The 23415-nt window shown below is 30.9% G+C and overlaps 1 protein-coding gene across 3 annotated transcripts in view; it reads left to right on the top strand.

The window, feature by feature from the left end:
* The window catches only part of LOC121120035 (uncharacterized), a 137700-nt gene that overhangs the window by 69197 nt on the left and 45088 nt on the right, over positions 1 to 23415 (top strand). For 2 of the 3 annotated variants that reach the window (XM_071889435.1, XM_071889436.1), the window contains exon 11: positions 22397 to 22467. The gene's annotated coding sequence lies outside the window, so the exon portion shown is untranslated. Of the gene's footprint in view, positions 1 to 855; positions 1042 to 22396; positions 22468 to 23415 lie in introns of those variants that run through there. The other variant, XM_071889437.1, reaches the window with a different exon arrangement.

Here is a 23415-nt window from a genome sequence, read left to right as displayed (position 1 = left end):
AACTTCAGAATCTAAGAGATCTGAGATGCGCTGCCTTTTAGCTTTTGCTCTTGTCATGACGACGATAGGGCAACATGCTTATTATACTTTGTTTATCCATAAAGCCTGGCTGAAAAAATAATCACTAAACCTTCTTATATTAATTAGAAAATTAACATTAATTAACAGTCTACGTTTTTCTGCCCAACCTTGTATAAATTGGATACCAATTTGATCTCTGTACCTGAATATGTTCCAAAGTTAGGGTCATTTATGCGTTTTTAACGTTTTGTGCTACCGAAACCTTGTACTCTCAAAATATTATGTCCTCTTACTGTTGCCATATATAATTTTCGTCCCAAGTTAGATCAAAATCTATCTGTAACTTTTATCGTAATCCTGGTTACCAATAGAAAACAAATAGATGGAAAAACATAACCTCAGTTCAACTTCGTTGGCGAAGGTAAAAATACCGTTACAGGACATTCAAATAGTTTAATTTTTCAAATTACTTTAATTGGAAGGAAGACAAAATATATTTATTTCATTGGACCTACGTAGATAATTTATTTCTGATAATTATGACGTGATGACAAAAATAAAAGTAAATATCTCAATAAATTACTTATTATTTTTTCTCAAAAAAAAAAAAAAGGAAAGGAAAAGAAAAGAAAGGCAAGGAGATGAAGGAAGATAAATTGCTTAAATGGCTGAGGCCTATAAGTTTCTTCCGCCTTATACTTCTATAAAATGTTTTTATAATATAATATATTAGATATGTATTTTTTTTCGTCTGATTATTTGTGCGAAAAAACAAGCATATTAATGTTGGCAATTTCCTTATACAAATTAACTCTTCTCTTTGGGAAATACTAGGGTAAAGTGAAAAGTTCTCGGCCGGATTAAGAGATGGTGCTTCAATCGACAAAAAATATCTTTCTGCCATGTGCAAGAGTCATAACTTTTTATCACTATTTTCAATTATTTTTCTCAAGTAGTTTGTTAAAACGAACTGTTGTAGTAAACATCTTTCGTGTTTTTTTGTTGAAATATACATCAAAATGAATATCTTACGTTAACAACATTTTTCGTTTTGGATGGATTAACCCCTAGGGAAATTCTTCTGAAGTTGTCAAAAGTTTGCGGGGACTCTGGTCCTTCCCTATCTACTGTTAAAAAGTGGGATGCGGAATTTAAACGTGTTAGCACATCCTCTAAGATGACTCACGTGAGGGACGGCCAAAAACTGCAACTACAACGGAAATTATATATAAGTAGTAGAACAATTACAACCAATATTACGCCAAATTTATTGGCCTGCTGGATACCAAAATTCTTGAGAAGAGGCCTGGTTTAAAGAAAAAAAATCATTATTCTCTGGCACAACGCCTGCACACAAGAGTGGGAATCAGAAAACTGCAGGATTTGGCGTATGATATACTCAGCCATCCCCTAACCTCCTGGTTTGCACTCTCAGACTTTCATCTGTTTAAAAAACTAAATAAATTTGTTTCTGGGAAGTTAAGATGGCCGTACAGGAATATTTTCATGACTTTCCAGGACAGAGTCGGAGAGGCACTAGATCAAGTGTGTGAAAGATAAGGGGGAGATCATGTCGAAAAATAAAATCAATTTTTAACGTAAAGTCGCAATTTATCATTGTCAGGCCAAGAACTTTTGACCTTATCTTCGTAGTGTCATACAAATATCAATAATGGTATCATCATTTTAATACTAAAAAAAAAAAACTGTTCTGGACAGATACTTACAGACGTACGCACCAGTGCCGGCATGGTAGGAGATATTAAGGCAAATGTGTCATCTTGAGACTAATAAAACTGTTTGAAGGGTGTGCATGTCAAAAGTTTGAAAAACTTATTTAATGCGCCATCAAATACTTAGGAATAAGTTACATATTTGTTATCTGAAACTTCAATAATTACAGCATATATTTGATGTATCAATGACGATATATGTAATTATTTAATACCTTTATGTACATATAAATATTAAAAAAATTTCAAAATTTTAAAATAGTTTTTTAATAATTAATATCTCATTTTTTTCCTTCTACTTATATCACATATAATTAGGAATAATATTTAATTATTAAAAAAAGTGAAATAGATTAATAATCCCTTCTAGGTACATTCTTATATTTCTCAGGAAACAGATTTTTAAATTAAGAGATCCTGGGAAACGTCGAGATCCAATTATTCAATTATAAATAATTTAAACTTTCAGTAAATTTATTCTAATATTTTTTTTTGAAGAAATAATAAGTCCTACCAAAGATACTTAGAGACAATTTATATCAATCATTATTTTTTCTTTTCTTCTAGGCATATTTGACGGGGAAAAGATAAATAAGTTTAATGGGTTGAATATATTATGTCATAATGTGCAAACTTTATCGTGCACTGACACTTTGCTGAAAAACATGATAGATATATTAGATGATGATGATTCATGCTGCAATACTTTGTAGTTATGATTCCCATGCATGATACCCCCAATTTTAAAATATAAAATATTTAATTATTTGTCATGACTCGCAATAATTAAGTGTCTATCAATAAATAGTTGTCCAATCGGCAATTGTCCTAGAACCATACCTTATATTTCTTACTATTTTATATTGAACATCTCCATGAGGAGCATCTGCTAGTTGGAACGTGAGGAATAATTCCATCCATAAGCAGATCGGGAGCATACAGCTCAGTGATGGGATATGATTTCTTTTCCCAACCAAAAGGAAGTAACAGACAATATTTCGTAGAACACTGTATAATACATATATAAAACGGCTTAAAATGCTTAGAGGATTGAGAAGGAGCGACTCGACTTAATCGTAATACACAGCACCAACTCCATCGGTCACTCAACGCACACTATAAACGATCTGCATTGCTCCTTTTCTTATAATCAGAGGTTAATAAATATGGAATTTTGAAATCGTCTTCTTTTTGTAATTGGAACTACAATATATTTTTTGTTTTCCAATGCTTTCATAATTATTCTTAAGGAGAGAACAATATGTATAGGGGTCATAAATTTATGACCTACGGAAAAAAAATACAATTTTTGATCTCGTCTGGTTTTGTCCAAAACTTGATACCCGCGACCGACTGGGCGTCCTTCATTTTTAGATCCCCCTTGTATGTATTTGTAAATAAAATATATTGGTTATCTTGAAGACCACTAATCAGAGGCATCAGCAGGATTATTTAATTTTTTTTGGTGGAGGAGAAGGCTTGGTTTTGGGATTTAAAAAAGAATCTATATCATAAAACAAAAATTCCTTTGTTTGGAGAGGGGGCTACAGCCATCCCCCACCACCCCTTCCCTCCCCGTTAACTGGACGTCATAAATGTATGCCCCCATAAAGTAATCACGAGTGCTTGAAATACGTGGAGTAACTTTGAGGGTTTGTTGTAGAGTTATCATTTGAAGTGCTTAGTGGACTTTGAGAAGAATTGAGGATCGGCATCAGTTTAACTCCTGCCTGTATCACTATTATTTACTGATTGGGGTTTGTGTTTATCTACTTCCGCTCACAGTTTTTGCAGCTAATCTAATGAAACCTGTTTTCTTCCCAAACATCTTTCAAATTGGCATGACTACCACGTTTGTTTTTTTAAACATATCGACGTTTCATATTATTTGATTTTCTTTTATATGTATAAGAGAGATACTTATTACATCACAAAATTCGGAGTGCTTTTCAATCTTTTTTTTTTTTTTTTTTTTTTTTCATGAAAACAGTGTCTTCAATTCTGTAACAAAATCTGACAAGCAAGAAAAAAATAATTAATTAGTGATTGATGAACAAACTATTTTTTTGTTCATAAAGTATAATTCATTTCTGCAGGTGTAAATTCCCGAGGAAATGAGATCTCGGGAGATAAACTCTTGTACATTGTATATAATATCAATGTCATAATTTCAATCCAGATTCTTCCTTATACATAGATTATGGGTACATTTAAGGGAAAACAAATATATTTTAAAAGATAAATACTTTTCCTTGTATTTATGTAAAAATAGCAATTCTTTTCATGTTGGAATAAATATGACAATTCCAATCAAAAGAAAGAGAAAGAGTTGGGAGAAAGTCTTATATATGAATGAGCAGAGGAAAAGTATCATAAGAGGACTTTTTCTCTCTGGGTAGAAGTAATGATATTAATATATATATATATATATAGTAGGTCGGGTTTTTTTTTGAAATTTGATTAGGGTTAGTATTGAAAAGTTGATAATAGGGCTGTAAGAATACGTGTATTGTATCATGATACGATAAATCGGCATTGAATGATTCATCATCATATATAAATACTTCACACGCCCACAATTCTCTACAAATATTGAAAGAGAATAGAGTATAATTAATTTCTTAGGTTCAAAATTTGATTATTGTCTATTGATATACATATATGGTATATTATTATAATATCTGATAGTAGATTCAAGATTGAATAGACAGTATTGGCTTTGACATCATAAGTATTGTTTCAAATTATTGATCAAATGGGAAAGGGAGGAAAGGGGGGAAGTGTTGGAACTGTGTGTCAAGACATTTAATTTATGAGGATTTGTATGGATCTTTCCAAGGGATATGTATTCGGATATATGGATCTGCATCCACTCATCCTTCGTCTTCCTGATAATTCATATTTTCCCATTGGGATATCCTTGTCAGTTAGAACACGTATTCTCATCTCTGATCTTCTCTTCAACTTCAGGTTACACTCAGTCAAGGGATCTTATATCCTAGAATGCACGGATCGCAGATTATAAGTGTAATGGATAATTACCAGTCTTAAACTCCGTTTTTCCTGAGCAGACTCATACTCAGTAACTACTACTCTCAATACATAAATATCATTTCCTCAGAATGAAAGTACAGGGTGGTCCAGATATATCGGTAAAATCTTCAAAAGCCTATATTGAACAAACTAGATGGGAGCGAAGAATAATTTTATCATTATTTGGTTTTGAACTTTTAATTTAAATTCCCTGGATGGATGGAGTATCCCAAGGTAGAAAGAACATCATTGTAAATAATTGAATTTCATTAAATGTAACTTTCAAATAATGATAAAATATGCTTCTACTCCATCTACTTCGTTCGTTATATGCCTATATATGATAACAGTTCGAGAATATAATAATAATATATCGTTACGACTGATAAGCCAGGGAGTACTTTAGTCTCTGGAGGGCCAATAGACCAACTTTGTTTCAATCATTTAGATATATTTGCATTATGAAAATACCCAGAAAATAACTCCCCTCGGTTTTTCATGAGTACACTCACACGTAGTTACTCATATTTATATGTTCTCTCCCCAAGAATGAAATATTAATATTGACAGTTAGAGATTTTTTTTACAATGGTGTGATGAGCCAAGTAATACTTTAGTTTCTAGAGATTAAAACCCTATATACATATATACTCCCTCTTCTTTTCCTTTAAAAACGACACGCACGCTCGATTGTATTGCTATTTCTTAGATCAAGTATCTACACAGTTATAGATACACTCAAAAAGTACTTTTAGAAGCCACATAATTACAGATAGACTTTGCTTTATTAATATAAATAGCATTAGAGTGATTATCACTTATTACATCTATATTTCAAGAATGTCCTTTTGAAAATGTAAAAAGGAAAAACATGATGAAAATTTCTTACGTTACTAAAAGTTGAAAAACAAGCCGGCCTAATACTTATTTATGTAGAATCAAAATAAATGACTAATAGAAATATGTCATGATTGTAAAATGTACGTTCATACATATAATCTACGGACTTATTCTTATGTATTTTCAACTTCCTCTTGTCATATTTCATCAATTCATTTAAATGAAAAAAATCTTATAATATCCAATTTATTATAGTTATTTTCGCTAACTATTTGCAAGAAGAAAAATATTGAATCTATTACTTAGATATTTTTTTGACATTTACTTTCGAATTCCAATGCTTCCTCACCTCGTTGTATTACGTCAATGCCTTCAAAAGGGTTATCCAGCTTAGATATTAGATGTACTGTTCGAACCGGGCTAATAAGGGGAATCTGTTTTGTATACTGCAAAGGTCGGGCAACTTTTTATAGCGTTGCCCCAAAAAAACGAGAAGTAAAATTAATTTACCCCCAACTAGTCCAGTGACATCCTCAGGATTATATTTTAAGGGGGGGCATTTAAAAAAAAAAATGTTTACAAAAATCTCCAGCTGTCCAAAAAAAAATTAGCAAATTGGATTTCTGAATTTAATTTTTTTAATTTTTTCTCAAACATTGATAACTATTCACAGAAAATTTAATTTTTTGCAAAAAAATTTCGAAAATCAAATTTGAATTTTTTTTTTTTTTTTTCAATTTTGTTTCAAAAATTTAAGTGAATGTAGATTTTTGAATTTTTTGTAACAATAAATTTAATTTTCCTTTTAGAAAAAAAAATTTAAAAAAAAAATCGAAAAGTTAATTTTTTGTAAAAAAAAATTCAGGAATCCACGGTTATTCACAAAAAGTTAAATTTTTGGAAAAAAAATCAAAAACTAAATATTTTGGAGCAAAATTTCAAAAATCCATAGCTATGCACAAAAAATTAAATTTTTAACACTAATTTTGGATAAAAAAATTTTATCCTGAGCAAAAAATTCTATTTAGAAGCAAAAATCACTTCTTTTTTTTATTTGGGGGAGGGGGGTTGTAAAGGACGCTACAGTATTGATATGTTATTTATTTCATTTGACACTAGGAAGTAGTGCTCTCATTACTCCCAAATTTTTCTAAATTGCCCCATATGGTGTAATTTACCCCTGTTGTCCGATCACTGGTCTACAGGCTGGATAGTTTATATGTTAATGTAACTTGTTGGAATAGTAGTTTACTCCAATGGTACATGCATGTGACTATGCAGGGTGTGCTAAATGCTAAAAAAAAACAAATCAGAGACGAACGTGATAATCGTATTCTATGAAAAAGTTTAGGCTGTTGGCAGCTACAGGCTGAGCAAAATGGTATCAGCAGATCAGAAAAATTAATTTTTAAACTACTTTCGATTCGGTTTTTATTTTTTTACTTTTTTGTACGAGCATACAACCACATATATTTCATATAATTCCTATTATTACTATAATCCAACATGACATTTATTATTTCCTATATTAAACTATCTGACAATAGGTTTTTTGTACATCTAAATTCATATAAAATACTCTGCTATTTGGTAATAAAAAAAATTAGTTAATTCCTTTTCTGGGATTATATAAATATAACAGAAACTCTTCAATCCAAAATATCTTTTATTTTCCTCATATTTTGGCTGTTTCAATGCATTCATATAAAAAATGTTTTGTCGTCTTTAATTCCCTTAAGCAGAAAAAACAGATCCTCTCTTCATAAGTCTTGCTGTAAACACTACTTAGAGAAAGAGTGTTGGTAATTACCTGATTCTATAATGTTCCAAAGGTCAATTTAGTGAAACTCGTAATAAGCATTCGATTACAAAAAAAACACAAAAAAAACCCAACAACATTGCCCTAGTTGCCACCATGATGACACAGTTCGAGAAGAAGATTGAGATTGGAGTGCTCCTCCGCTTGTGATTGTCCAAGAACGCCATCTGGGACCATACATGGGCCTCAAGGAAGCCGATTTACAATGTGTCCATGTGGTTGAAGGTCGGCGTGGACCTCAGACACTTTCCAAGAGCAGACAGGAATGCCTCCGTGTCCGTCAACCGCCCGAAGTCGACCCTCAAGAGAGGCTTGATTGCATACAACACAAAGACCTTGAATCCCGCCTGGTTTCCTTTAAGGTACATGCCGATGAGTACGTCAAAATTCTGGACACCAAAGTTATTCATGGCTTAATATTCCCCAGGTGGTATAACAAGAGGGAGCACCTTCTCATACCACAAAGTGTGCACTGGAATGACTCCAAGCATGCACTTCAAGGAAAAGACTTCTGGCCGCCGCAGAGCCGACCCCCCTAGACTATCCCATCTAGGGGCACGTGGAGTCCAAGGCCTGTAGGAGACGCCACTACAGTACCTGCGCCCTGCAGACCTCTGTTAACAAGGCATTGACATCCATGAGCACCAAGTACATCAATAGTATCAGCAGCAGCTTCTGCCACCACTTACAGCTCACCATCAATTTTATGGGCGGATACATTGACTAAAAAATGTTCTTTGGGCTTCAATTAATAATTAAAAGGAACTTGTTTCCTAATTCACCTTAGATAGCCAAAAAAAGTTTTCAAGGATTTAAAGGTTTGTATATGCTACGTTTGTGTCAAAAAAAAAAAAAAAAAAAAAAAAAACTGAAAACAAAACACGACAGATTTGCAGAAAATATTCATAACGAAAGAAAATCTTTAACTTCTCGTTATGAAGTTAGAATTTGTAAGTAGAAATTATTTTTTAAACTATACAATTTTCTGAAAATTGGTGTATGATAACTTTGTTGTCTCGGAATTTTGAAATTAACAATTATAATTGTTGTAAATTTTTTCTCCCGAAAAAAGGATATTTAAAAAAATATTTGTCAACGTGCCCAACAATCCCCCCCTCTTTAAATAGTATCCCTGTAAGAATAATCTACAATGAAATTCTTAAGGTGTAATATCCAAAGGATTCAAGGAAATTGCCTCCAAAGAAATAAAAGATCATTTTTCCTTACACTATTTACGGATAAATTCAGGTTTTTAGATTAATCCTTAAACCTCTGCCAACGCAGTTGAACGGAAATTATGATTTTCCTCAAGGTTTTTTTGTTTTTAAATATGAATCCACACCGATTTTGGTAAAACTTTGTAAGAAAATTATATATCTTAAAAATAATAGTCCATAGATTTGGAGAGATTAAGGTCAAAGGTCAGTGGCAAACAAAACCTATTAAATTTAATTTAGTTAAAATGGCTTCATAAAACAAAACTATTAAATATTAAAATGTTTACTATATAATTTGATCGAATGACATTTGTCATTAAAAAAGTTTTTGGTTTTTTGTTTTCTCATTAAATTTTTTTCACCAAACCAATAACTTTTTAAAAAAATTATTATATTTGGCCTCTCACCCTTGTGGACGCCCCTGCGGAGTCTCAGAAAATACTTGATGGGCTCAAATATTTTTAATGTTTATACGTATTATGCACGTTCGACGTGGTCTGATGAAATTGTGACAATTTTTACTAAAAATACAACTTGAAGGGAGAATGAGTAGTGATCCGCACTTAAACATCAATAGAGTGTCCGTGCCACGGGTTGGACATCCCTGGACTAAAGTGACTGAATTGTTGTCGTATATCGTGAAGTAAAGGATTTTCTATTACTATCAATATTTTTTTATTCAGAAGTTTAGTCAAGGAGTACGTTATTTATTTTATGTAAATAATACACATTTACAACATATCATTTTGGCCAAAACATGCAAGAGGGGAAAAATAATGATCCCTCCATATAAATAACGTACTCCTTGGTTTAGCATACTTTATTCTGGGATCTTGGTTCTACACGCATAGTAGGTATGTGGAAGGCCCTGAATCTCTCGTGGTTAAAACGACTCAGAAGCTCTGCGATTAAAATCAAAACAAAAACAAAAGATACGTGATTAATAATTATTTGTCAGAACTAGCTCAAAATCTATTTTATTTATCAGATCTCTGAATTTGCAGGATTTGCTTTTTTGTTTTCTATCCTTGTATCGTTGACTTAATATTAATGCAGTTGTCGCTTCTCCTTTGTTTGTTTGTTTGTTTTAATCAGGTAATAATATTTCCATTGTTTTATCATGGTATTATTTAAAATGAATAAATATATTTCACCCTTAAAAATGCTTGATTTATGCTTGCGTTAAGAATCAAATGGTTGTAGAGTAATAAATATAACCAGGGATATTACAAGGTTTCATCATTGGGGGGAGGTTTATGCCCAAAAAATTATGAAAACCTTTATATAATTACTTAAATAAATAGGTTTATTTTATATATATATAGTAGCAGAGGGTACCCTGTTGAACGGCTGAAAAAGGGGGAATAGAACCAAAAACTGAAGGATTAAGAAAAGAAACAGAGACAAGGATGTTGAAAGCATAGAGAATATAGTGTTGGCTTTTGGTCTGGAAATCCTAGACTGGTCTGAGAGCGTTATATTTTTGTTGGACCGAATTGGTTTGGTCCAACAAAAAAGCTCGGTCTGGAATAGTCTCAAATAAAAATTCCGTCTAAATAAGGTCCAAATGAAAAAAATCGATTTAGTTCGGTACCAAAAAACTCGTTTTGGACTGGTCTCATATAAAAATAAGGTCTAGATCGGTCCAAATGAAAAAATCGGTCTAGACCGATTTTACAGATAAATTATTTATAAAAAAGCTTCATATGTTTTTTCAAGAACAATGACCTTATCCGAGTTATTAGAAATATTCGGATTAATTTTGATCCTGCCGTCTCTTATATGTATACAGTATTTGTTCTAGAACCAATCTTGTACTTTTGAGGTTTTTTTTGAAAAAAATGAATGACAGTTGATATAGAAAACAATAGGTATTGCATAATATATGAGACCGAAAAAATCGGTCCATAAATTGAAACCGAAATAAAATCGGTCCAGAAAGTGAGACTGAATCAAAATCGGTCTACAAAGTTAGATCGAAAAAAATCAGCCCAGGGTCTGACACTGTGGTCTGTACCAAAAAATAGGTCCAAATTGGCCTAGAAAAAATCATTTAAGACCGAACCAAAAGAAAAAATTTAGTGTTCGACCGAGTCTCAACACTAGTAGAATCGAAGAGGTAAGACACAGAGAGAAAGATAAAGAAAAAGAGAAGGAAAATGATGTTTCATTTCGGTCAAAAACAGGCTCTTAAGGACCTTGGAGGCCAAAAAAAATCACAGGGACATGCTTAGTTATTTTATACGTGATCACGCTAAATTTCAGACAGATCTGTTCGACTGTTTTGGATTTTATGTATGATAACACCAAAAACAGACTTTTAAATAAATATGAGATACAATGAAACTTTGGGAGGGATTCGTATACATTGATATATATATATCTTGAAGGCAGACGATTTTTTTAAAGGGAGATTTGAAAACTAACTCCTTGCGAGAACAAATAGAGTTGTTAAACAAATTACTTTTCCATATTTAATAATTCTTTTGTCTTATTTGAATATAATGCATGTTTCTTCAAACAAAATAATTTTAAAACCTTGATATATGAATGTATTACTGTATTGTTCTATATCTACACTTTATATTCTCTTAAATCAAACAAAGGTTCTTAACTACAGCTAAAATTATTAAGTATCATAACGTGTACCATAAATTTGAAAACAAACCATATAATATGGCCAAGGTATATTTGGTATGATCGATTTACATAACGGTAATAAGTATTTTGTGTGTTCCGGGATTTTTTATTCTTTGAAAAGTAGGGGAAAAAATAGATTCAGCATCAAATTGTGTCTAAAAAATGAAATTAAGTGCTTCAAAATACTTGAGATATTAATAATGAAACTATTAGGGGTAAAAAATGTGTTTACAAGTTGTGTCAAACCCATCCAAAATGGCCAGGAAGATGCCAATGACGAGCCTTGCTCTCGACGCTCAAGCACGTCAACAACAGATGAAAACTGTCGAATCATAATCTAAGAATTCCTGAGGATATTGATAAAACGGTTGGCTCGTGCCACAATTTTTTTTCGAACGTTTTGTCCATGAGACGCGTGTCAGTGAAGTTTGTTCTGACACTGCTTAATATTGACCAAAAGAATCATCGCATTTTTTTGCCCAAAAACAACACTACAATCATGTTTCAGCCACCATATTAACCGGATTTTGGCCCATTTGACTTTTTATTGTTTCCAAAACTGAAGAAACCTTTGAAAGTATGGGCATTTGTAACGATTGAGACGATAAAGAATGCATCGCTGTAAGAGCTGAAGGCTATGCCAAAAAGTGTTTATGAGAAGTGCTTGTAGGATTGGAAATAGCGTTGGCACAAGTGTATTGTATCTGAGGGGGATTATTCTGTAGGGAACAACATAAATATTGATGAATAAATAAATATTTTCTCCTAAAAAAATACTAAGTTCCCTTACTTTTTGAACAGATCTCGAATACATATATATATGTAAATTAAGATTTTATCCCTGTTTTGATTTTTATTTAATATTGTTTTTATGTTGACGGACTATATATCTCATTTTTACTCTTTATTCTTTTTAACATTTGCTAGAAGAGACATCCTCTCAATAAAACTTTATTCACCTTCAAGCTTCTGCCTACTTTGTAGGCTTTTATTAGTGTCTCTTTCATGCAATGCCTTCAATATTCTATTATCGATTTCTTTAAGTGCTTTTATTATTTTTAGAAATGAAAGTAAGGTCATTTTTCTAACCTTATAGCTTTAGTGACATAAATATTGGTTTTATATTTATTTCCATACCCATACTATGAATGTCTTTCAAGAGAAATGTTACATCATGAATATTTTACATAAAATATTATTAAATTGGATAATTGAAAAATGTCTTTTCTGAACTAGTTTTGCAAGTAAATATATAACTTTTAGTAACAGACATTTAGAATGAACAAAAAAAAAGTAATTGTATTTTTTAAAAAAGAATACAGGGTGGATTATGTCCATTCTTATTATTTATAACTTATCATAAGCTCAATCAAGAGTAAGAAGCATTTATTTTTTTTAGGGAATGTGAGATTATGTATTTGAGAACAAATTTGATCTTGTATATAATATATGTACAATCAATGTACAGATGAAAATAGAAAAATGAATTGCTTGATTACTCCAAGAGCGCTTATGTATTAAACCGTTGGAAAGATATGAGAAAAGTCGAAGAGCAAAGGTGGACTTTCATATTTATTGCTGACGTAAAACCATCCATCAGGTCTAATCCTGAATCCTATCAATATTTTCCCCCCCAAAAAAACGCAATTAGTCTTTCATTTCTCCCCAAAAACATTAATTTAGACTTAAAGATGAATCCCTATAAACAAAAAGAAGAAAAATATTTAACCCACTCAGGGTCACAAATGGGTAAATAACCTACAAAATAACAACAATTTGAGTTCTTTACCTCTATATATATATATCTTCCAATCGATTATGTATTTTTAACGTTTTGTACTACTTTGATCTTTGACCTTGGCCTTTCAAAATTTTATGAGTTCTTACTGTGATCCTATATAATCCTCGCACCTTGCAACCGACAAACAAACAAACAGAGGCCAAAACATATCGTCTGCTCAACTGTATTGGCGGAAGTAATTGAACTTACATAGATTTGATTAGGATAAAAAAACACCCTTCACACCCAAAGGGAGACCAGTCTCCCATAAATTTCTCGGTTAATGGATGAGATATAATTTTTTTATATATTTGAATTATGTTAGTATGATCCTAGAGATCTAGAAAAATTCTCATTTAACAAATAATACTTTCAGATACCTCATGGGTTTGAAAGGGTTAATAGACTATGTCTTCAAAACAATAGATCTGCTAATTATGATTCAAGGATCTTGTCCAACTTTTTCAAATAAAAATACTAAACTGCTGAAGTCAATCCAACGCTACTTAGGAATAAACCCTTTGAATGAAGTATCCATTCTTACATAAAACTGATTCATCCATAATTGTGATTTTTATTGATAAGTAAATATAACCCTTAGGGATCATTCTATACCAACTTACATCCCCCTACTTTGAAAAAATAATTTTGTACGTCATAATAGGTAACTGACTACAGCCATAACAAATCAGATCTACTTGAATGTATTATCCTATGTTCATGAATTTGATTGTTCTTTAAATAAACAAAAATAACCCATAAATCAATATCTTTGTTTGTGAGAAAGTTGACCTCTGAATTACATATATAAATAACAAAACAACTTATGTGTTTGTCTTTGGATACATGTAGTCATGAAGTATGGTTCATTCATACCTTCTAATAATGTGGAAAAAAACTGTTTTTGTTCTTTAGTTTATTAAGTAATCTTCCAGGATTGAAACGCTACATTAAAAATAGTTTTATAGTTTTTGGATACAAAATAAATGTTCATTGATATGATCATTACACAAAATGGAGCTGAATGGACCCGCAATACAATAGCAAGCTGGAATGAAGTATTTTCCATTTCTATGAATTGGGATTAATCCGTTAGAGAAACTTCAAATTCCACTTAAAGAGCAAAATTTCATCTACAGTAGGAAATGGATAGGTTTTATTTAGTATTGTATTGGGGCTAAATGATGTCTCAAAAACTGAATAAATGCTCTAAACTATAGTGAACATTCTTGGGTATCACAAATAATCCTAGAAGCTTGAACTCAAATCTTGTAGGGGGCCCAAACATTGGGCTTTTATGTAACGATAAAAATAAGGAGATTTTCTCCTTTCCTTGATTTTTGCTTAAAATTGTTTTTGTGTTAACTTTATACATCAATAACATATATAAATTTCCATAGAGGAAATCCTGAAATTTCAAGTCAATTGTTATTTGACTTGATGTCCCCTCCCATCTCCTTGCATACAACATTAAGCTTTCTCCTTCAATCATTTTGGTATTTACATAAACAAGACCAAATAAGGGTTGCTTAAGCCTTTTAGGGAGTTCTTAGAGGTTTTCATTTCCATAAGCCTGTAACATCTCTTCTTATTTGATTATAATGTCACGAAATATAAATGATTTGTGATTTGTTTTGTATCAACATTTATTGATAGACTCTTGAAATGGATGATGGATTTTTGTTTGTACCGTAAAATAAATATATTTATGTGATGTGTTAACATTAAAACAACTTTGAACAAAAACCAAGGAAAGGAGAAATGTCCCATTGATCTTTGTACATCATATCCACATAAAGTCCAATTGTATTCACATTTCTGGGATATACTGAGATACAATATAATGTTCATTATAGTTTAAATCCTTCATTTGATGATCGATATTTAAGCATGACCCTTTTAAATATAATTTTTAATTTTATAATTAGGACGAAGATTTTGTCATTTGAAGTGCAATTTGCAGTCCATGTAAAGGATTAATCAGAACAAATAGTTGATAAAAATTGAAGATAATAGTCAAAGTTGAAGAAAAATCATTATACCACCAGTTCAAGTTGAGTCTCAAGTCCTGTAGTTTTTTCATTGAGTACAGTTCAAGTCTTCAGAAAATATAAGATACCTTAAAGAGTACCTAATCAGGGGAGTTTGCAGGATCATACTTTGGAATGGCTTGGTTTTTGGATTTTTTTTCCAAAAAAATATCCATAGCTACTCACAGAAAATTACATTTTTGGGAACCAAAGATCAGCTATGAAATTTTTTGAAAAAAAAAAGTTTGAAAAAAAAAAATTAAATTTCTTAGAAAAAAAATTAAAATTAAATTCAAAATATTAAATTTTTTGCTCTGCTGCATAATTCTAAGTCCTAATCTCTGATTTAATTAATTATTTTTTAAAGAATACAAATGTGAACCTGTCTCAATTTGAGAAAAATAATTCTTGCTTGCTTTTGTATTGCGGGTGACATATTATGTATTTATTTTCCATTCTTCCCTATATAGTTCATACGTATATGAAAAATATATATATATCAAAATAAAACATAGTTCCTCACATTTTTTGTATTTTGTTGTTGAAAGAACTCCTTGAATCATCATTAATATTGATGATTCCCCATGAAATCACTTTCTTCTCTTATATGTTAGCTTTGTTAGTGCTCCCCCTTTAAATCCCCTAAAATCCCTACAAACGGATCAAACGAAATATATGTGTATATAACCCCTCTTTCCTGATTGTTTCTTAACTCCACCAACTTATATACCCTTACTTATATAGATATTTATTTTATAAAAACAAATAAATTAGTAAGGGTGTCTGCAGGGGGTAGGCTGGTACCTCCTACATTCTTGCTTTTTACTATTTAGAAAATTTAATATTTGAAATTTTTTTCCAAAAAAATAATTTTCTGTGAATGGCATTTAAATTTTTCTCCAAAAATTTAATATTTGAAACTTTTTCCCAGAAAAATATATATATGTATATTTCAAATTTAATTTGAATTTTTTTTTCCCAAAAAATTTAATTTTTCTTAACAGCTCTAGATTTTGAATTTTTACCATTTTTGATATATACATTTAGATGTACAAGAAGACTGTTGCCAATGGATTTTACTAAAGTTTTTCAAAATATAGTATTTTAGATTTTCAAAAATAAGAATTAATATTTTTATAAAATAATAAGGGGAGAAATAATTATACCAAGATACAATATATATATATATATATATTGTATACATTGTATTGATTACTGTATCAAAATAAGTATTAATGAAAGAATAAGAATTTTAGCCGGTTCCCTTTTATTGATACAAATTAGTATAAAAATCATGTAATATCCTTTTGAGTTCATGATACGTAGAGTCAGCAAACTTTAAATCATACAATAGTCCACTTAAGAAAATGAATGAAAACAGCTGATGCACTACATCTTTGTTTGTTTTTGTTGTATTTTCATCAGTTGTTATTGATCTATTGTCTTAATAGCTAACTACCAGTTTGATAAAAATCCCAGTCATTGATTGATGACAACATCTTCTATGAAAACGGAAAAGTTTCATATTGAAAAATATAATCAGTTGTAAAATACAGTGAGGATCGCATATAAAAAATTTATGAACCACCCTCTATGTTGTTCACATATCTATTTATTACTACTACAATTTGAATGTTTTGGACAACTATAACGCTCTCAACTTCTTCTGCACATCATTACTCTATATTTCTTATCTCTAGGAGTGTGAGTCCGACTTTTAAGGGCCTAGATGACCTTAGTCTTCTTACTTTCCAAAATAATAATAATTAAAAAACAATGGAAAATAGAATTTTAAAATTGTTCATTTTAGAAAGCTTTACTTCAGCCCACTTATGTATTGGTTCTAGCCCCTACTCTTACCTTGCTAAAAAACAAACCCTTATGCGCAATAATCACATTCTATAGTCTTGAGTGGGTCAATTCTTAAGACCAGTCCTTAAGACTATAGATTCGTCGAACTGTCAGTACTAGAACTGATAAAAAAGAAAGAAGAAGTTGATTGACGTCATCAAAGACCGAACTTTTTATGTTTTTAGGACCGATATACAGGATTGAAGTGAACAAGACCAAGACTGAATGGGTAGGAACTGCAGTCTTCCTTCCTAAATTGGGACCGACACAGTACAACATATCTATACTTTTCATATTCAAATTGTTAAAAAAAAAAAAAAAAAAAAAAAATCCTGAATATACTAAATCATCGCTCTTAGTGACCTTATACATATTTATAGGTATTTCTTGGCCCTTTTTTTCTATTTTTAGGATAAAGGTCGAGAGATACAATTAACATGGCCCTATAATATCTAAATATATACACATATATTTGCTTCCATTTTTTGTAGATGGTTTTTGATACATTGCCAAGGAATATTTAATTCCCCCCCCCCACCCCTAATAGAACATTAAAATACATACATATATACCAACAGCTTGCTTTTGTACTTTCCTCAATCCACCGCATGTTAGACTCATATCAATTATTTATATATATAATTGTAGAAAATATTACCTAAAACGACTGTTTTTTAGTTGGCAATCTGAACCATGTTTTATTTTATTTTTACAAAGCTGTTATCATTATTCTTTCGTTCTTGGAGAGGGAAGATCTAAGTGTAAAGTAACAAGGAGTGACATGGATGAGTGACGGGGAGAAATATTGATGAATTTTTTGTGAGTTATAAAGTGTAAGACAGAGTATAATAGAGGATTGCCGTTGGAGCTATTCTTTTTTACATACGTCCATACTATACTAGATAGCGATTGGTCCATTAAAATCCAAACACTTTGAACTTTAAAATTCGACAGGATATAATTTATAAGTTAACTATAGAATTTCAACAAAAACAATACCATAAATAGATGTTTTTCTGACCTTTCTTAATCATTAATGTACCAGCGTTAACGGAAATGATGGCTTCCAGGCGGCGGTGGAAGGCTTGTCACCAACTGCAAATGTAGTCCTCTGTCATGACGTGTCACTGCTGGCTGACAGTGGCTATGAGGGCTTCGGTGTGTTGATGACGGACACTGCAGGCCTTCCCTTCGACATGCACTCAAAAGGTGTTGTCGAGGGGCTGGCATCAGGGCTGTAGGGGGGGGGGGCAAAGGTATAAAAAAAGTATCCAAATTGACTCAAAAGAGTCTCACAATAGAGAAGATGGGGTTCTTTCATTGCTGGTGTCAAAAGTGGCCTCCCCTTGTACATAAGCTAGAGAGCTCAAGTGTGTTTGACTGTGTGTGTGTGTTGTTTTTTTTTGTAGCTAATTGCTTGTTCTTTAATATATCGAAATATGAATTAATTTCAATATCCCCACGTTAATTAATTATTGAATTAGTAAGAGTTCGGATTTCAATAGACCATCCAGTTTGTGATTATTTCCTTCTTCTCATAGCTACCTGCAGCCAATACAATGAAACGTCATGAAATCTAGGCTGCTTTTCTTTCAAACATTCTTCAAGTCGTTAGGGTTAACATGTCAGTTTTCGTTTTATTTCATTTTATATACAGTCAGGTCATATTTTAAACAACTCTATTTATAAATATAGATTGACTATGAGAATAAAAATGGAAAACATGGCTTTTACAGTTCCAGGTTTTATTACGAAGAACTAAAATTTTAGAGAAAATAAAAAGAAAGAGAAAAACCATTAAGAAGTTGAATAATTTACTGATAACCTATCAGCAGCTATTTACCCATATATATGCAACAAAAGTACCCTCAAGCAGTCTATACGTGACTATGTATATACCGAACATGAGATGAGGGCCTCATTTTTACAGAGAAATTCAAACAATGCAAAGTAGGGGAAACACTTCATCTTTCAACTTTTATATTGTAACACAATGGGACAATAAAAAGTTGTTTTATACATTTTTTTTAGTTAATTTTTTCTTATTATAATATTTACATAGTGTTTTATATCACCAACATTTTGGGTATGTAAAGAAAAAGATACCAAAAATTAACTTGGCAATCCTGACAATATGAAACATGAATCTTTGAGAGGAGAGCAGCTTAGCTGTCATGATGTTGTATTAAATTTGCACGAACAGTTTGGAAATGAAGGAATTAAATACAAACTACACTTGGTATCTTACAATGAGGGTAGACAAGAATGACTCCTTTTTCCATCATCATTTCTAATCTGAGTCACACACACTCGTGAATACTTTATACTTATATGTTCTCTAATTAAGAATGAAATAATATTAATAGCAGCTTGAGAAAATAAAAACTCTGTTGAGGTTGCCAACAACAACACTCTCACGTAAACAAGATTAAGATTTAGAATCCGTTAATTTGTAATTGATAATATAAAGAGGGAATTTTCATATCCTTAGCAGCTGTCATTAATTCCTGAGTAGTGAGCATCCTTTCTTAAATAGATTCAATTATCTTCAAACCCCGATTGAACATTCGTATGTGCTCATAAAAGACCCTGAGGATTTGTTGCAGAGTAAAAATTGTAAGTCCTTGTTGGACTCAGAGTAGAATTGGGGATCGATAACCGAGTAATTCTAGCAAATGTCCTTGGATATATCCTTTTCTTCTTCCTTACTTGTAACAACTGATTGTAGCCGATCTAATAAAATGTCACGAGCATGATTCTTTCTCTCCTCCAAAACATTATTCAAAGTGTCAGCGTTATCATGTTGATTTTTATTTAATATGCTCATTTTATACTGGATTTTCATCATTGTATATAATTATATTTAAGAATCTTAGAAAGAGGGTAGAGTTGGTCTAGCTAAGTAGTGCTACTTTCTAAATTCATTCTGTTCTCTTCTTTTCAGCCTTTTCTCTCTCTCTGTTTTTTATTTTGCTATATGAATAAGGAAAAACCTTAAGTTTTATGTCATACATCTGTATAAAGCTAAAGTTTTAATCGTATTTTTTTATAATTTATGCAATATTAAATATAATTACTTTATTTTAATCAATGTAATAAAAAAAGTAATCTGCCATGATGAAATTAATCAAAAGTAAATGTTTTTCCTCTGTCAAAAAGATGTTGTTTTGAACATCATAGTATCCGAATTTATTATCCTTATAATTAATTATTAATTGCGGATGAACAATGATTTCATACAAATTATATATACTAATCTTCATCTCGTTTTGTTTGTCATATTTATCCCGTCTGCATCAAATTCATGGTCGTCTTTATTTCCTTTCTCTTTTTAGTCAGAAGAAAAATTCCAAAAAAATGTTTTGTTTCGCTTTGGTTTAGAAATTGTCACGCTAAAAACATTCCTTGACGAATATATTTCGTTTATTCATAGCTGACGAAATGAACACTGACATGTATTTATCATATTTTCATAAATGCAACCTTATTACTCTAAGACAGTGGTAGACACCGGCTTGTAAGCTGCATCCACATCAACAAATGTTTTTATATATGCAACTCTCTAAAAAGTTTTTATAAAGTATTGCTTAGGTAGCTTAGTCAGCTGTATCCTTTAAAAAAATTAGGCTGGGTCTTTTACACACATAATTAAAAGATATTGCTTGTTCATGGAATATGCTCCACAAATTGATATTTTTATGTTATTCAAATTAAAAATGTAATATGTCACAAAATTTGAACTTTGTTTGTGTTTGAGTTTATGATTTTTTTCACTCAAAAAATACAACTATTAGATATAATTTTTATTTATTTGGGAAAAAATACATAGTTTACCTATATGCAACACAGTGGTTGAAAGTCAAATACCGCTTTAAAGCTTATTCGAAGTCCAAGCTTCGATCAGTATGAAGTTTTGAAGTATATTTAAAAAAAAAAAAGCTATAAACACAGCCATTAAAAGTGCATATTTGCTTCAAGAGGTTGTCTTGGCGGCATGAAAACTTTTTCCGCCGCAAGGTGTAATTTCAGAAATACCTCAGATTAATCATTTTCTCTTTTGGTATAAATAATTTTGTCTTCCCCTTGTAGAATGTATCTCTTAATAGTCAAATAAAAGAGTGCTTTATTGGAGGTTGTGTAGTTAATTATTTATCTGTTTGTTTGGTTTCGACTAGAGGCTATAAAAAGCGAATATTGTCGACTCTTGATAAAAGATAGTAAAACACTCTGATCAAATCTAATGAAATAATATGGTAAAATGAAATGATATAATTTGGTAGAATTAAAAGGGACAGTATGAATAAAATTAGATTAATTAATAAGGGGGAATTCTTATTTAAAATAGATTAGTAAAATTATTTGGTAGAATTTAATGATAAAGGAAAAACAAAACAAAATTACACGTGAGATTCCCAGTGTGGAATTAAATTATAGAGTAATTTAGGGCGCCCCTTTGCGGTAGAAAAGTAATTTTGTAGCCAACTCAGTGGGATAGAGTAATCGTGTAGTTATCGTTAATCCATTTGGTTTAATTTTAAGGTTGAAAAATGTATTAATTAATTTTTTTAAATTATATATGTACAGGACGCGACCTCTATTTAACAACCATTACTATTTTTTTTTTTTTTTTTGTTATACATGGATTTTCTCCTAAACTAATCACCCGATTTTAATAAAAATCAATGCCAAATGAAAACTGAATCATTTAAAAAAAAACTATTATTAAATATAATCGTCTTTCGCATAAGAATAACAGTATCCTTTGGTAGATTTCTCTCGGATCGTGGACATTAGCTTGGATAATGTGTTGCAGAAGAATCTGTTCGTGTGCCACTCAACTGTGACAAACATAAGGGAGTCCATGAGATTGACGCTTGGAAGTCAAATCTTGAATCCAACAAAGTCAAAAAAGTTATGAACTCATCTTATGATCAGCACGCTTTACTGTTGATTCATAATCACTTCCACTTCCTTCCTGACACTTGGGACAAAGAACCTGTCCAGCTGTATGAAGTTTGTGATCTCATTATTGTCTCGTGCGTCGTAGATCGCAACAAGGACACTCTACCTTTTCTACAATAGTGGAATTAATAGTTTGTTGATCGATGCCATTTTTTTTAAACTTACGCTTAACATTTCTGGCTAGCCGATAAAACAATAGATAACGTCTTACTTGTGCATGTTGTTAAACAACGACCGCACGCTGTATATCATGTATTTTAGAGATAATAAGTTTACAAAAAGGATTTTTCTAAATACAGTCATCTAAAAATTGCAATTTTTTAATGTAGCCTTAGTTATCAAACGTTTCAAATTGTGCTCAATATTTAATTATTCCTCATCTAAATCCAATACATATATTTACATGTACAATATAATAATAACTTTTTTTAAGATTTAATTAAAACTAATATTATAAACACTCTTTACAGGATTTGCTGCCCCTTAAAGTCGTTAGCTCAACGAGTTTAGTCATCACATATAATGCTGTATCAGGAAATGAGTAAGTATATTTTATTCTGTTAGTTTTTTTGGCGATGGAAAAGTTTGCAAAATAAAATTATAATCATGTACATAGAATTAATATTGAATTTTGTTTAAAATTAATTGGAGTGGAATTAATTGGAAATTAACCTTAAATGCATTCAATATTTTTTATTCTTTTATAACGTTAATATAAATTTATTTTATATTGTATATTGTAGTATACTATGAATGCAGATAAGTAATAATACATAAGTTCTTTCATTTTATCAAATATTTATTTATTAAGGTGTACTTTTTATACAGGTGAATAAATATAATTGTAAGTGAATTAAATTTATTTAATATTATTTTTTTTTAATATTTGTGTGAACAAATTAAACCTCTCAATTTTCATATTGCCCAGGCCCATATCAGCCTCTAAAAAATGATAAAATTTGGTCCTTGAGGACATATCTCAAGTTTATTTAATTTTTTTTTTTGTAAGTTCTAGTACTACCAGTCCATAGGACCGATGGTCTGGGCCGGTCCTAAGATTGGCAGGTCCAAATAAATAATAGCTGACACAACCAGGGGCGTATGCAGAATTATATATATATATATATATTTGTTTTATTTTGAAGGGGGGCTTTATTTTTGAATTTTTCGAAATTTTTATTCAAAAATCCACGGCTGTTCACAAAAATTTATGTAAAAATCCATAGATATTCACATACATATTCCATATATATTTTTTGGAATATTGGGGAGAGGGCTACAGGCTCCCCACCCACCTTCTGCGGGCGACCTTGTAGACCCACTACATTTATTTTTTACTGTGAGATGTTTGTTTTATCATGTTATGATAATTTTTTTATCAAAATCAAAGGTCTCAGATGTAAAAATATTACGGGGGTTATTGGGAAAAGAGAAATAATATTATTGCACTCCGAAAAATCACTATAAACATAATATAAAGCATTAATAA

Source organism: Lepeophtheirus salmonis, chromosome 6 (genome assembly GCF_016086655.4).
Source record: "Lepeophtheirus salmonis chromosome 6, UVic_Lsal_1.4, whole genome shotgun sequence".
NCBI classification, from domain to species: Eukaryota; Metazoa; Arthropoda; class Copepoda; order Siphonostomatoida; family Caligidae; genus Lepeophtheirus; species Lepeophtheirus salmonis.
This window is presented reverse-complemented; position numbering and strand designations above follow the sequence as displayed.